The sequence below is a fragment of the Rattus norvegicus genome, chromosome 15 (genome assembly GCF_021556685.1).
Source record: "Rattus norvegicus strain SHRSP/BbbUtx chromosome 15, alternate assembly SHRSP_T2T, whole genome shotgun sequence".
NCBI classification, from domain to species: Eukaryota; Metazoa; Chordata; class Mammalia; order Rodentia; family Muridae; genus Rattus; species Rattus norvegicus.
Window position 1 is genome coordinate 9,804,003 of NC_141548.1, and position 12,438 is coordinate 9,816,440.

Here is a 12,438-nt window from a genome sequence, read left to right on the forward strand (position 1 = left end):
ATACATTTTACAATAAAACTTCAGAAACACTGTGCTAAATGCCAGAAGGCACACTCAGAGACCACCTATGTGTTACCCAGAAACAGGTGAATGAAGCACAAAATTGTGGTTATCTGGGGCCAGGGGTAAAATAGGAACCCAGTGAAAACGGACATGAAAGACAGTGTTGGGTACATTTTCAATATGAGTTCTGGTGATATTTACATAATTCTAAAATGCAAAGAATAAGTTACTAGCTAAATGTCCACTCCTTGTGGGGTACAGCATTCATTCACGATCGCTCGGCCTTTGTGCCCTGCATAGAGACAATGGGTCTATGGTTAGCTGTCCGCCTGTACCCACATGTCGCCTTCTACCCAGTTTGAGAGTTAGTGCTAATTTCACTCAGAACTGCCCCATATCTCTTTTGGCATCTCATGCTCTTATGTGAAACTTTTTTCCATAATTAAGGAAAAATGCAAAACAATTTTCCCATGAATGTGACTTTGCCCTGTTTTCCTTCTACCATATAAATAATAGCTTTATTTTAAAAGATACACTAAAATTTATTTCCTCATTCTGTGTGTTTATGTGCCAACATATGGTTTATGTGCCAACCCAATGTGGTGGTCAGAGAATAACTCATCGCAGTTGAATCTTTCCTTCAGCTATGTAGCCGCTGAATTCAGATTACTTGCCAGCAAACATCCTTATCCCTGAGCCAACAGCCTTAAGATCTTTTACATCTGCTGATTTTATTCCTTTATTCCGTCTTCAACGCACTGACATCTAACATCATTTTTTCTGACCTCAGCTATTTAAGGAATATTCTTTCCGAAAAGTTCACAAATCACCTTGAATTTCCTGTTCTTTGGCTGATTGTCTTTTAAGCATTTGACCTTGTTATCTTTGCCTATTTGACCTCTTAGCTCTTTAGATTCCTGATAACATACTAGGTTCTTTCTCAAACTATCTGACCATTCATCTATGAGTGAACTCCTACTGTTAGTATCAGTTCCCTGTAGAGTTCTCCTCTTAGTTGACTCCATTCTAATTAGCCATCATCTTGGATGATTTTATGCAATTGTGTTCATAGAAACAATTTTATACAGGGGTGACATACAATGCCTTTGTTCTGATAATTCAGAGAGAAAACACTATATCTCAAAGTAGTACAAGTGTCAACCTAGGCAGAGGTGGTAGTTTATATATTTAAAAGTTGGTTCAAGCATGAGCCCTCAGTTCCCCTCAGATACCAACAACCAGAAAGGAGCTTCTCTGAACCAGTTCTGACCTACTTATGTGAACTCTGCTCTTTCCTTTACCCATGGGAGAGAATGTAAAATGTCACTATGAACCTGTAGCTCAGGTTGTGAAACTGCAGCTGGAGTTAGAGGCCAGTAGTCTAGCCTCAGGGAGAAATTACTCATGTTCATGAGACTCGAATATAATTGTCTTGTGGTTCTTTGAAACCACAGCCTCTGCCAGCCCCTTATTTCTGGGGGTTGAATGATAAAAACCACCAGACCTGGAGAGACTCCATCCCATGGAAGATATTTCTATTCCTGCAGTGTCTTGAGGGAAAGAAAAGAATGAACTCATTCTACATAGCAGAAATTTGTTGGCCTCAAAACAGATGTGCCTTAGAGTGGGGTGTCAGAGAAAAAAGCTACCCCAAATATAGGCCTGGTTTATTAGCAAATGAAATCCAATGGAAACTGTCTACTTTTGAACTGGTGAGAGAGTTTGTCCAGAGTCACACATCAACACCAAGTTGTACTGTTCTAAAGCAGACAAGATCAGTATGGTGGTGCAGCACATCTCATCAGCTGTCTACTGATGGGTTTTTGTGCACCTTCGCCATCAGATTTAGGGTGCTTCCAATAGAAAGGCCACTGTGTAGTATCCAGAGAGGATGGCGATCTTGGGTAGATGCGGACCCTTTAGGAATCAGTGTTGGCCTGGGCCTGTCTAATTTCCTCGCTCTGGGCTTTGATGACTCTGAGATGCCCTACACACCCTGCATTCTACCAAAGGATAAAGCCAAAGCCACTAGCATGCTTTTTCCTGAGATGTCAGTCTTCTTTAGTTTTTTCCTCTTTCCATCCCAGCTCTACCTTGTCTTTTTTTAATTTCCCTTGGATCTTAATGTAAAACATCACTTGGATAGAACCCTCTTCTCAGAATCTAACTTGAGAACCTGACCTAAGATGTTGGGATGCAAGACACAGCTTCACAATAAAGTAAATTGCAAACATTCATAATCCCATAGAAGACAGAGACTCACTGAGAGGCCATCAATGGATAATACTGTTTTGTTCCTTGGAAATTTGTTTTATAGGAACATATAAATGCTTAGAAGATGAATAAGAATATTATTGTGCAAGCATATGTACCTAAGTTCGAATGCCCGCACCCATGTTAAATGCCACATATAGCTGCTTATAGCCAAAGCACTGTGGAACAGAGCTATGTAGATCTCAAGAGCTTGCTAGCCAGGCAGCTTAGCCAAAGCAGCAAGCTTACGGTTCAGTGAAAGACTTTGTATCAAGGCAATAATAGAAAGTGATGAAGGAAGACACTTGAGAAGACATACACTGGCACATACATACCACACATAATACAATACATATACACACACACAAATACACACAGAATGAATGAAGAACAGATAAACGATGTTTGTATTTTAAAGTCCAAAGAACAATATTCATTTGGTCTTTATTTTTCAGTCCTATTTCCTTCCTGTAAATTAATGCCAAAAAAAGAAGTAAAAAACCCTTCCACTTGAAGATGAACCCAAGATGTGGTCATTTGGATGGGAATGCCCTCTGTCAGACTCATGTGTTTTAATGCTTGGCCCATAGAGAAAGACACTATTAGGATATGTGGCCCTGTTGAGTAGGAGTGGCCTTCTTGGCGAAAGTGTGTCACTGTGGGGGTGGGTTTTGAGGACTCCGATGCTCAAGCTGTACACAGTGTGTATTTTCAGTCCCCTTCTTCTGCATTTGGATCAAGATGTAGACTCTCAGCCCCTCGTCCAGCAATATGTCTGCCTGCATGCTGCCATGCTGCCCTCCATGACAGTAATGGACCAAACCTCTGAAACTGTAAGCCAGCTCCAATTAAAATGTTTTCCTTTATAAGAGTTACCATGGTCATTATGTCTCTTCACAGCAATACGACTCTAAAACACAAGATAAATATGCCTCCTTTAGTTTCTAATGAACAGAACTGAGAAAATGTGGGAGATAAATGTTAAGTTCTATTAAGAACTTTAAGTAAGCATACTTAATTAGTTAGGTTGGAAGGGTAAGGAAAGGGTGTAGAAAACCCAAACTATTAGGTAACTCAAAATCATGCATCATTGCTTTACGTAAGCAGGTCCATTTTCCATTCCTTTTGCTTTAGGCGAATTATCTAGGTCAGGTTTCCTTTTCTAAGCACACACTCACTGACAGCACAGTGCACATCAGGTTGAACACCTGAGGTGTGATTTGCCATGCTGAGGGCATAAGACAGAGATCTGCCGTAACAAGGGAATAAGATAGAAACTCACTACACTGAGATATAAGATAGGGAACTGCCACGCCAAGGGCACAAGTTAGAGTTGCTTTTCACAGGAGCTTAAGAATTGAACACAAGCAATTTCAGCACTGAAGCTGACAATATTTCTCATTAGACCTGGTTAAAAATATTTCACAGCTCCAGGAACACAGAAATGATGTAGTGACTCTGGATAACTGATAAATCATCCCACTTGTTGCAAAGTTGTAAAGGAGTACACTTTCCTAGTGAGTATATAATTATTTAAAGATTCATAAACTACAAGCAGAATAATTGACCTATATATGATATGGTGCAAAACTATTAGCAATTTTTAAAATGTTAATGAAAAAATATTTTGCATGGCTTACTGTGGTCAAGTTATTTCATTTATTTACCTGACATTTTAACTTACACTAGAGCCTTGGAATGTAAATTAGGCTCTCTATAGTAGAGTTGGTTGAGTTAAAGACTGCTATTTTTTAAACTCATTGAGAAAAATTAAAAAGTATCCCAAAAATCAATTTAGGAGGCTTACTTAGTAATATAAAAAGTCTTGGATGAGTATACACTACTATAAAAAAAGAGTTGACTGAGTAAGTTTTTAATATTTTCAGATATTTTGTGTTTCATAATTAGGAAATGGACTCAGGAAAAAACTTTAAAACTTTAAAAACTTTTGAGGGAAAAATGCAGATTTAAGAGCAATTCTTGAAATAAATTATTTTTAATTAAAAGAAACAACTATGTTATGATCCTGTAAGTATCATTCTGACAGAGCATCATAATGAATATTAAAAATACATTTGTACTAAAGTAGATTCTAATTCTACAAGACTGACATGTTTGCGGAAAGTCTGGTGTTATGACCATGCAGACATCACCCTTGAAGGGGACACAGCCAGATAAACACACACAGCACCACCTCTGCAGAACCTTTTATTTATATTTCCCTACTCCAGGATCCCCCACATTAGAGACTCGTGCCATTAAATTCTAACAAAAACGTGCCTGAATTCCATTTGAGTATCTTCTTAAATCCTTGTACTAATGATAACAAGAACCTCGAGAGGGTGCTGATGACCACAAGTGGTCACATAAATTTCCTGGAAACAATAGGCAAGAGCTAAAGAAGAAGAAGAAGAAAAAAGTCTGTACTTCCAGAACCTCTACAGTCCATGATATTTCTTATGACTTTATACATGATATGTATGTGAGTCAGACATTGATCTATACACAAAATATTTCCTTTAATTTTCATAAGTTACATTAGGTAATATCATAAACAACTTCATTTTACAAGGAGGGACCATAACCACAGCTAACCAACAACGTTACAGAGGAGCCATATGCAGGAGCCACTTCTGACCTCACTCTCATAATTTGCAGCATCCTGTGCTCCTCTTAATGGGAGGAGCAATGCAGAGAATGAAATAACTGTGAGCGGGCTATTTACAGAAGCTGCAAAGAAAAAGAAAAATAGTTCCTGTCTCAGGAAAGTTAGACCAGAGCAGCAGAGAGATGTTACATCTGCTGCGGTCCCAACTAAGGCTGGGCTCAAAGAGCATGTAAGCAGAAAACCATGAAGGAGCAAAGAGGGTGGAGCCAAAGACAAAGAAATCTGTCCATTTTGGCTTCATCTGACTTTAGTGACCTGAGAGTAATGAAAAGGACAGGCCCAGATTCCCAGAGGTAAAGCCCATAGAACTGGTCCAGTTTTCCTCTTCACACCAAAGAGGCAGGTTAGATCAATGGTATGTGTTTGCACTGAGTTCCAAATGGCTTCTGCCTCCCTCTAAACAGCTCTGGAAACTATCTCTCACAGCCCTCCATAACTGGACATGCTAAAACAGGGATTTCTGCAACTTTCTACACATATCACAGATGCCACACATACTCTGAAATAGAACAGTGATCTAGGTCAGCAAACAGTGACAACACTCCAGTCATGGAGGACATGGGATGGAATGGGCAAAGCAAATGTTGAAGAAGTGGTAACAAATTGGATGGAGCTCAATGGACCATTAGCTCACAACCAGAAATGGGAAGTCAGCAGGTGTCCTTTATACTGGAACTCAAGAGATGATTATGAATTAGTTGTTGGGGTAGAGGCTAGAGGAAATATCACTAATCCTTAGGTTTAGGTGATATGTAAAGACCAAAGACATATGGCCAGAAGCACAGGGAGATCAGATTTGAAATGGAGGGAAGAGCCACCATTACACAGATAGATGACACAATGTACTCTTTCGCAATACTACCTTCCAGTTTCTTCTTCACTGTAGTGTAGTTGAAGATAGGAACTCTGTGGAATACTTACTATTATGATATACAATAGGTGTTTATGAAATATTAGTCGATAAGTGAATGAATCAATCAAATTATTTTTACTGTTGACCTTCCTACTTGGATGGGAAGGTGTCCTGGACTTGGAAACGCAGTAAGCACACAGCTCTGGGAGGGGTAGAATCCCAAAAGAGCATCCAGAGACACAGCTCTGAGAGGAAGCCTCCTCAGTAGAGGAGTTGCAGCTCCCAGGGATGGGTGTCCACAGCTGAGCTCAGGAGCTCAGGAGCCTCCGCCCTGCACCACTTCCTTGCTTCTTTTCTTCTCTCCATTACTTCTTGGCTTCTTCCAATGAGAAAGTCACACTGCCAAAAACCAGCTTTAACACCATAGGGTCAACCAAGGCAGGTACCCAGTGGGGGTCACTGCTGAGAGCAGCTGACAGGAGTTGCCGCCTCCAGCAGACAGTGATTAGAAAGAATATTCAGCAGGCTTTTCTCTGAGGGAACAAAGTTTAATTTACTGGGTTTGGCACTCCCTGTGGCCAGTGAAAAACTCTGAACTTTTTTAACTCCTTGGGAGTCATCAAGAAAGAAAAGAAAAGAGAAAATTTATACACATACATACACATTGAGCGGATAAAGCAAAGGTATACTGCAATAATCTCATGCATATACATACATACATACATACATACATACATACAGACAGACAGACAGACAGACACACATGCATACAGACATACATACATACTTACTTACTTACATGCAGATAGACAGACAGACACATACACATTCACATAATGAATGACTGGACGAAAGCCCCAACAAGCAAGCTCCAAGCACACATGTACATGTATACATGTGTATATACATATGTGCACACAGTTGGAGGATGGAACAAGTTCCAACACATACTCACACCACACAGTATTTACACATACATACATACATACATACATACATACATACATACATACATACACAAAGTTGATGAGTGGAAGGTACAGTGTTCCAACACTACACTTTATTTTTTTCTTCCATTGCTTGTATGTCCCAGCAAAACTTTTCAAGCAGTATAAAATTACAGTGTAAATCTGTTCCATTTTTTCCTCAATTGTACCAAGAAGCATTCCCGAACCCCTAAAGACCAATCAAGAGTCAATCGGATACAATCACACCAGGGCCTTTATTCACATGCTAATGTTTGGGGCTTATCTCACTGCTGACCCACAAGACAGGTCTGGTGGAGAAAAGCCCCAAGGAATCATCAGGATAAGGTTTTATAGAAAACGGCAAGTGAGGGACAGGATCCTTCTGGTTTCCATCTGTACCTGGAGTTGACCCTGTGCCACAGCTCTCCGTACCCAAATCCCAACGAGACAGAGTTTGTCTCCCAGGAATGCTGACACACCTGAGAGCATAGGTGAGACCACCATATTACTAAAGCTCAAAGCATACATTGCACCACACACAATAATAGTGGGAGACTTCAACACCCCACTCTCATTAATAGGCAGATCATGGAAAGAGAAACTAAGCAAAAACACAGTGAAACTAACAGAAGTTATGAACCAAATCGATTTAACAGATATCTATTGAACATTTCATCCGAAAACAAAAGAATATACTTTCTTCTCAGTACCTCCTGGTGCCTTCTCCAAAACTGACCATATAATTAGTCACAAAACAAGGCTCAACAGATACAAGAAGATTGAAATAATCCTTTCATCCTATCAGGTCACAATGGACTAAGGCTGGTCTTCAATAACAGCAAAAACAACAGAAAGCCCACATATACATGGATGTTGAAGAACGCTCTACTCAATAATACCTTGGTCAAGGAAGAAATAAAGACAGAAATTAAAGACTTTTTAGAATTTAATGAAAATGAAGGCACAACATAACCAAACTTATGGGACACAATGAAAGCAGTGCTAAGAGGAAACCTCATAGCTCTGAGTGCCTCCTAAAAGAAACTGGAGAGAGCATACGTCAGCAGATTGACATCACACCTGAAAGCTCTAGAACAAAAAGAAGCAAACACACCCAAGAGGAGTAGACAGCAGGTAATAATCAAACTCAGGGCTGAAATCAACCAAATAGAAACAAAAAGAACTATACAAAGAATCAACAAAACCAGGAGCTGGTTCTTTGAGAAAATCAACAAGATAGATTAACCCTTAACCAGAATAACCAGAGAGCACAAAGACAGTGTCCAAATATAACAAAACCGAAATAAAAAGGGAGACATAGCCTCGCTCGCTGCAGATGGCCTGCCTCAACTATTGCTCTCCTGCCACCACCCACAGAAATGTTTTGACTACCCACAGTCCTTTACCAAATGAGACCTGTTGTTGTAAAAATATAAAAATAACAAAGTATAGTTGTCTTTTACCTCGCTAGGTCTAGCACCGCGATGCCCCAAGATACCTGCTAATTTCTTGTTGGAAACACATCCCAACTCCGCTGCAGCCCAGAACAGCTGCACACACCTCTTACTACACTCGAACCGTCATGTAAAAGAACACACAACACAATAACCTTAGATTCAATTGATAAGATATAAGTGCCCACCTAAACATATAAAGCCCAGTACCATCCATCCCTTAGGAACATTAATAACAATCTGTAAATACAGAGTGGAATCTTTACTTCAGCCTCCATTGTCCTGCCACGGCTTCTCCCTCTCTCCCTCTCCTGTCTCTCCCTTTCTGTTCTAGTCTCCTCCTCTTCCTTCAAACTTCCCTCCCGCCCATCTTTCCTTCTCCTCCAATGACAGGCCTTCTTCTATCCTTCTATTCTTCCTTCTACCTACCCCTCACCTGTACTTTACAAATTCAATGGGGGGAAGGTTCTGGTGAAGTCACCTGAGTTCTGAGTAGTGACTAGGCAGCTGTCCTTGGGGCAGTGGAATTAGCATCAAAATACAGATAACTTCAGGGCAAACCACAACAGAGACCAGTGTCTCATGCACTGGCTTCTCATCTCACCTGGGCCTATGCCAAAGTTGTAAAGTCTGGTGCAGATGCTCCAGGTGTAGACCTTTTAGCCAATGCTGTAGCTGTTACAATGGGGCCAAAGAGAAGAACAGTAATTATTGAACAGAATCGGAAAAGTCCCAAAGCAACAAAAGACGGGGTCACTGTTGCAAAGTCAATTAGTGTAAAAGATAAACATAAAACTATCAGAGATAAACTTGTTCAGGATGTTGCCAATAACACAAAGAACAGGCTGGAGATGGCACCACCACTGCCACTGTTCCGGCACAGTCTGTTGCCACGGAGGGCTTTGAGAAGATCAGCAAAGGGGAAATCCAGAGAGGTGTGATGCTGGCTGTTGAGGCTGTAATTGTTGAATTTAAGAAATAATCTAAACCCATGACAACCCCTGAAGAAATTGCTTGGGTTGCTACGATTTCTGCAAATGGAGACAAAGATTTTGACAACATCAGTTCTGATGCAATGAAAAGAATTGGAAGAAAGGGTGTCATCACAGTGAAGGTTAGAAAAACCCTGAAAGATCAGAAGATAGGTAGGGAAATTATTAAAAGAGCACTCAAAATTCCTGCAATGATAATTGTGAAGAGTGCAGGTCTTGAAGGGTCTTTGATAGTTGAGAAAATTCTGCAGAGTTCCTCAGAAGTTGGTTATGACTCCATGCTTGGAGATTTTGTGAACATGGTAGAAAAGGGAATCATTAATCCCAAAAAGATTCTAAGAGCTGCTTTACCGAATGCCGCTGGGATGGCCTCCTTGCTAACTACACTAGAAGCTGTAGTGACATAAATTCCTAAAGAGAAGGAGCCTGGAATGGGTGCAATGGTTGGGATGGGAGCGGGTATAGAAGGTGGCGTGTTCTAACTTCTAGAATAGTGCTTTGCCCTTCTCAATGAAGTGTGGCAGGAAGCTCAAGGCGGGTTCTTCCCGATAACATCAAAGACATCATCTAAAGAAAGTGACTGAAGAGAATGTGGGCTGATCACTGTAACCGTCAGCTCTTGTTTCCTTTGACAATATATAATGGCTTTCTGCTGTCATTGCCCATGCCTAAAGATAGTTATTTTGTATTTTTGAATAAAGACATTTGTACATTCCTGATGCTGGGTACAAGAGTCATGTACCAGTGTCCTGCTTTCAACTTAAATCACTGAGGCATCTCTATTGTTGTGTTAGCATCAGGACTGTAGTGCTGTGTCAGCACACGAGAAGTTCAGAAGCAGTCTCTCTGTGGAGGGTAAGGATGATTGTGCACAGAGTAGAGAAGTATCTAATTGTGTGACAACCTTTAGTAATAAAATTTTGTTTAAAGTTAAAAAAAAGAAAAGGGAGACATAACAAGACACGGAGAAATTTTTTAAAATTATCGGATTCCACTACAAAAGCATATATCAACAAAACTGGAAAATCTGGATGAAATGGACAATTTTCTAGACAGATTCCAGGTGCCAAAGTAAAATCAGAATGGATCAAATAAGCTATCTAAACAGTCCCATAGCACCTAAAGAAATAAAAGCAGTCATTAAAAGTCTCCCAGCCAAAAAAAAAAAAAAAAAAAAAAAAAAAAGCCAATGACCAGATGGGTTTAGTGCAAAATTCTATCAAACCTTAATAGAAGACCTAATACCAATGCTCTTCAAAATACTCCACAAACTAGAAACAGGAAGAACACTACCCAATTCATTCTATGAAGCCACAGTTATAATAATAACAAAACCACACAAAGACCCAACAAAGAAAGAGAACTTCAGACCAATTTCCCTTATGAATATCAATGCAAAAATACTCAATAAAATTCTTGAAAGCTGAATCCAAGGAAACATCAAAACGATCATCCATCATGATGAAGTAGGCTTCATCCCAGGGATAGTTCAATATATGGAAATCCATCAACATAATCCACTATATAAACAAACTAAAAGAAAAAAAAGATCATTTCAGTAGATGGAGAAGCAGGTCTTGCTGAGGGGTAGCCTGGAAACTGGGGAGCTATGCTCAGGCTTTTTGGGGGGATAACCTGGAAACTGGAGCTAGGTACCAGCCTGTTAGTTTACTTGAATTTAAACTTAGGCAAGATTTTCTAAGGTGGAGCCTGAACTCAAAAATTTGGTCTCTCACTAGTGAACGACTCAGTCATTCTAGTGAATGACTATGAAAAAACAATGTACCTTTACCTTTAATGTATACCAATAACTTTTAAAAAGTAACATTATGTAATACAGATAAAGAAAACAAATTTTTTCCAAGAACCCATGTACATTCACAGTTAAGCAATTCGTTAGAGATTAACAAAGCATAAGCAAGCAAGGTAGTTTTCTCAGCCAATTTCTCTTACTGGTGGGCAGTAATTTCCAGTTCTGAAGAAAGGATTATTTTATCACTTATCTTTAAAGATAATCTTATAAGACTCTTAAAACCACAAGTCTAAACTTTTATATAAAAATCAGTCATATCTGCCTTAAATCCTCAGAATGCATAACCACTCACCAGCAACTCCTTATTAAATCATGTCAGAAATCTGAGAGCAAAAATTGGTATAAGAAATCCATCATCCAGCCTCAATGAGAGTCAAGTCAGCCAGTGCTCCCATTGTTCTTTGTCCCTGACCATAAAACACCCCTTGCTTAACTAATAAGGGTGTAAAGCTTTCTGAACTTCAAGTTGTTTCCTAAGATATCAGAGCCAGTAGTAAAAGCATCTTAACCTAGCTTCTCTAAAAAGTTTATTTTTCCAGATGTTTTCTAAGGGTGGTGATCACTGCTGACCATCTACATCTCTGTGTAAGTTCTTTCCTAGGGTGGTGATTGAATCCTAAATACGCCCCATCGGCAACGCCTGAAAGGGGTCAAGCATTATTATTGTGAGTGCCGGAGATGCAGACAAATGAAGGTCTGGAGGCCCCCTTAGAGATTTCACACAATTCTTAGATTAAGTGGGAACTGGGAAGAGAAAATTGAAAACTCCGTAACAGCACGAAGTCCTCAGGACACAGTACTCTAGGTTGTGCCTCAATCAAGACTTACCAGTAATGACTGTGCTAATGAGTGGGCCACAGTTTATGAGTTCTAAAGCCATTTGTCATTCCTCCTGCATGGACCTTGGCATCACACCAGGCAGCAAAACTCATAAGAAAATTATTGGGAGGGACCAGTTTATAGACAAATCCTCTGCTCCTGGGAGTGGACAGTGTGGAACGGAACAGACACAGCCTTTATATAGAAGAATTCAGGGCGGGAGAGGGGTTCCTTCGGTGGAGATTTTCAGAGAGAGGATTGGTGAGATTTCAAGTCCTGAGCTTCAAGAAGGTCAGGGATTGGTGCATTTTCCTGTTCAGACTTTTCACCTAAAAATTAGCATAATCTGGGAGGGGTCTTATTCAGAAGCTGGAGATGATTTTGTGAGTTACAGAAGCTGGAAATGCAGATATGACAGGGAGGTGTGGGGGAGGGGCCTGGTTGCTGGAGCTCCTCAGGTGGAAGGAGGGTGAAGGGGAAGCTGGCTGCTTTCCTACTTTAAGGGTGTACAAAGTTTACACAGGGAGTCCATGGTAGGGAAGGCCTTCTGAGTCCTGAGTCAACACTTGGAATCATAGCAGAGTGAAACAAGAATTGCACATTTTGTAATTCTGA

The 12,438-nt window shown here is 40.1% G+C and overlaps 1 pseudogene; it reads left to right on the top strand.

Moving 5' to 3' along the window:
* The window catches only part of LOC148000806 (60 kDa heat shock protein, mitochondrial pseudogene), a 28,448-nt pseudogene extending 18,850 nt beyond the window's left edge, over nucleotides 1-9,598 (top strand).
* Nucleotides 9,599-12,438: the final 2,840 nt, after the last annotated feature.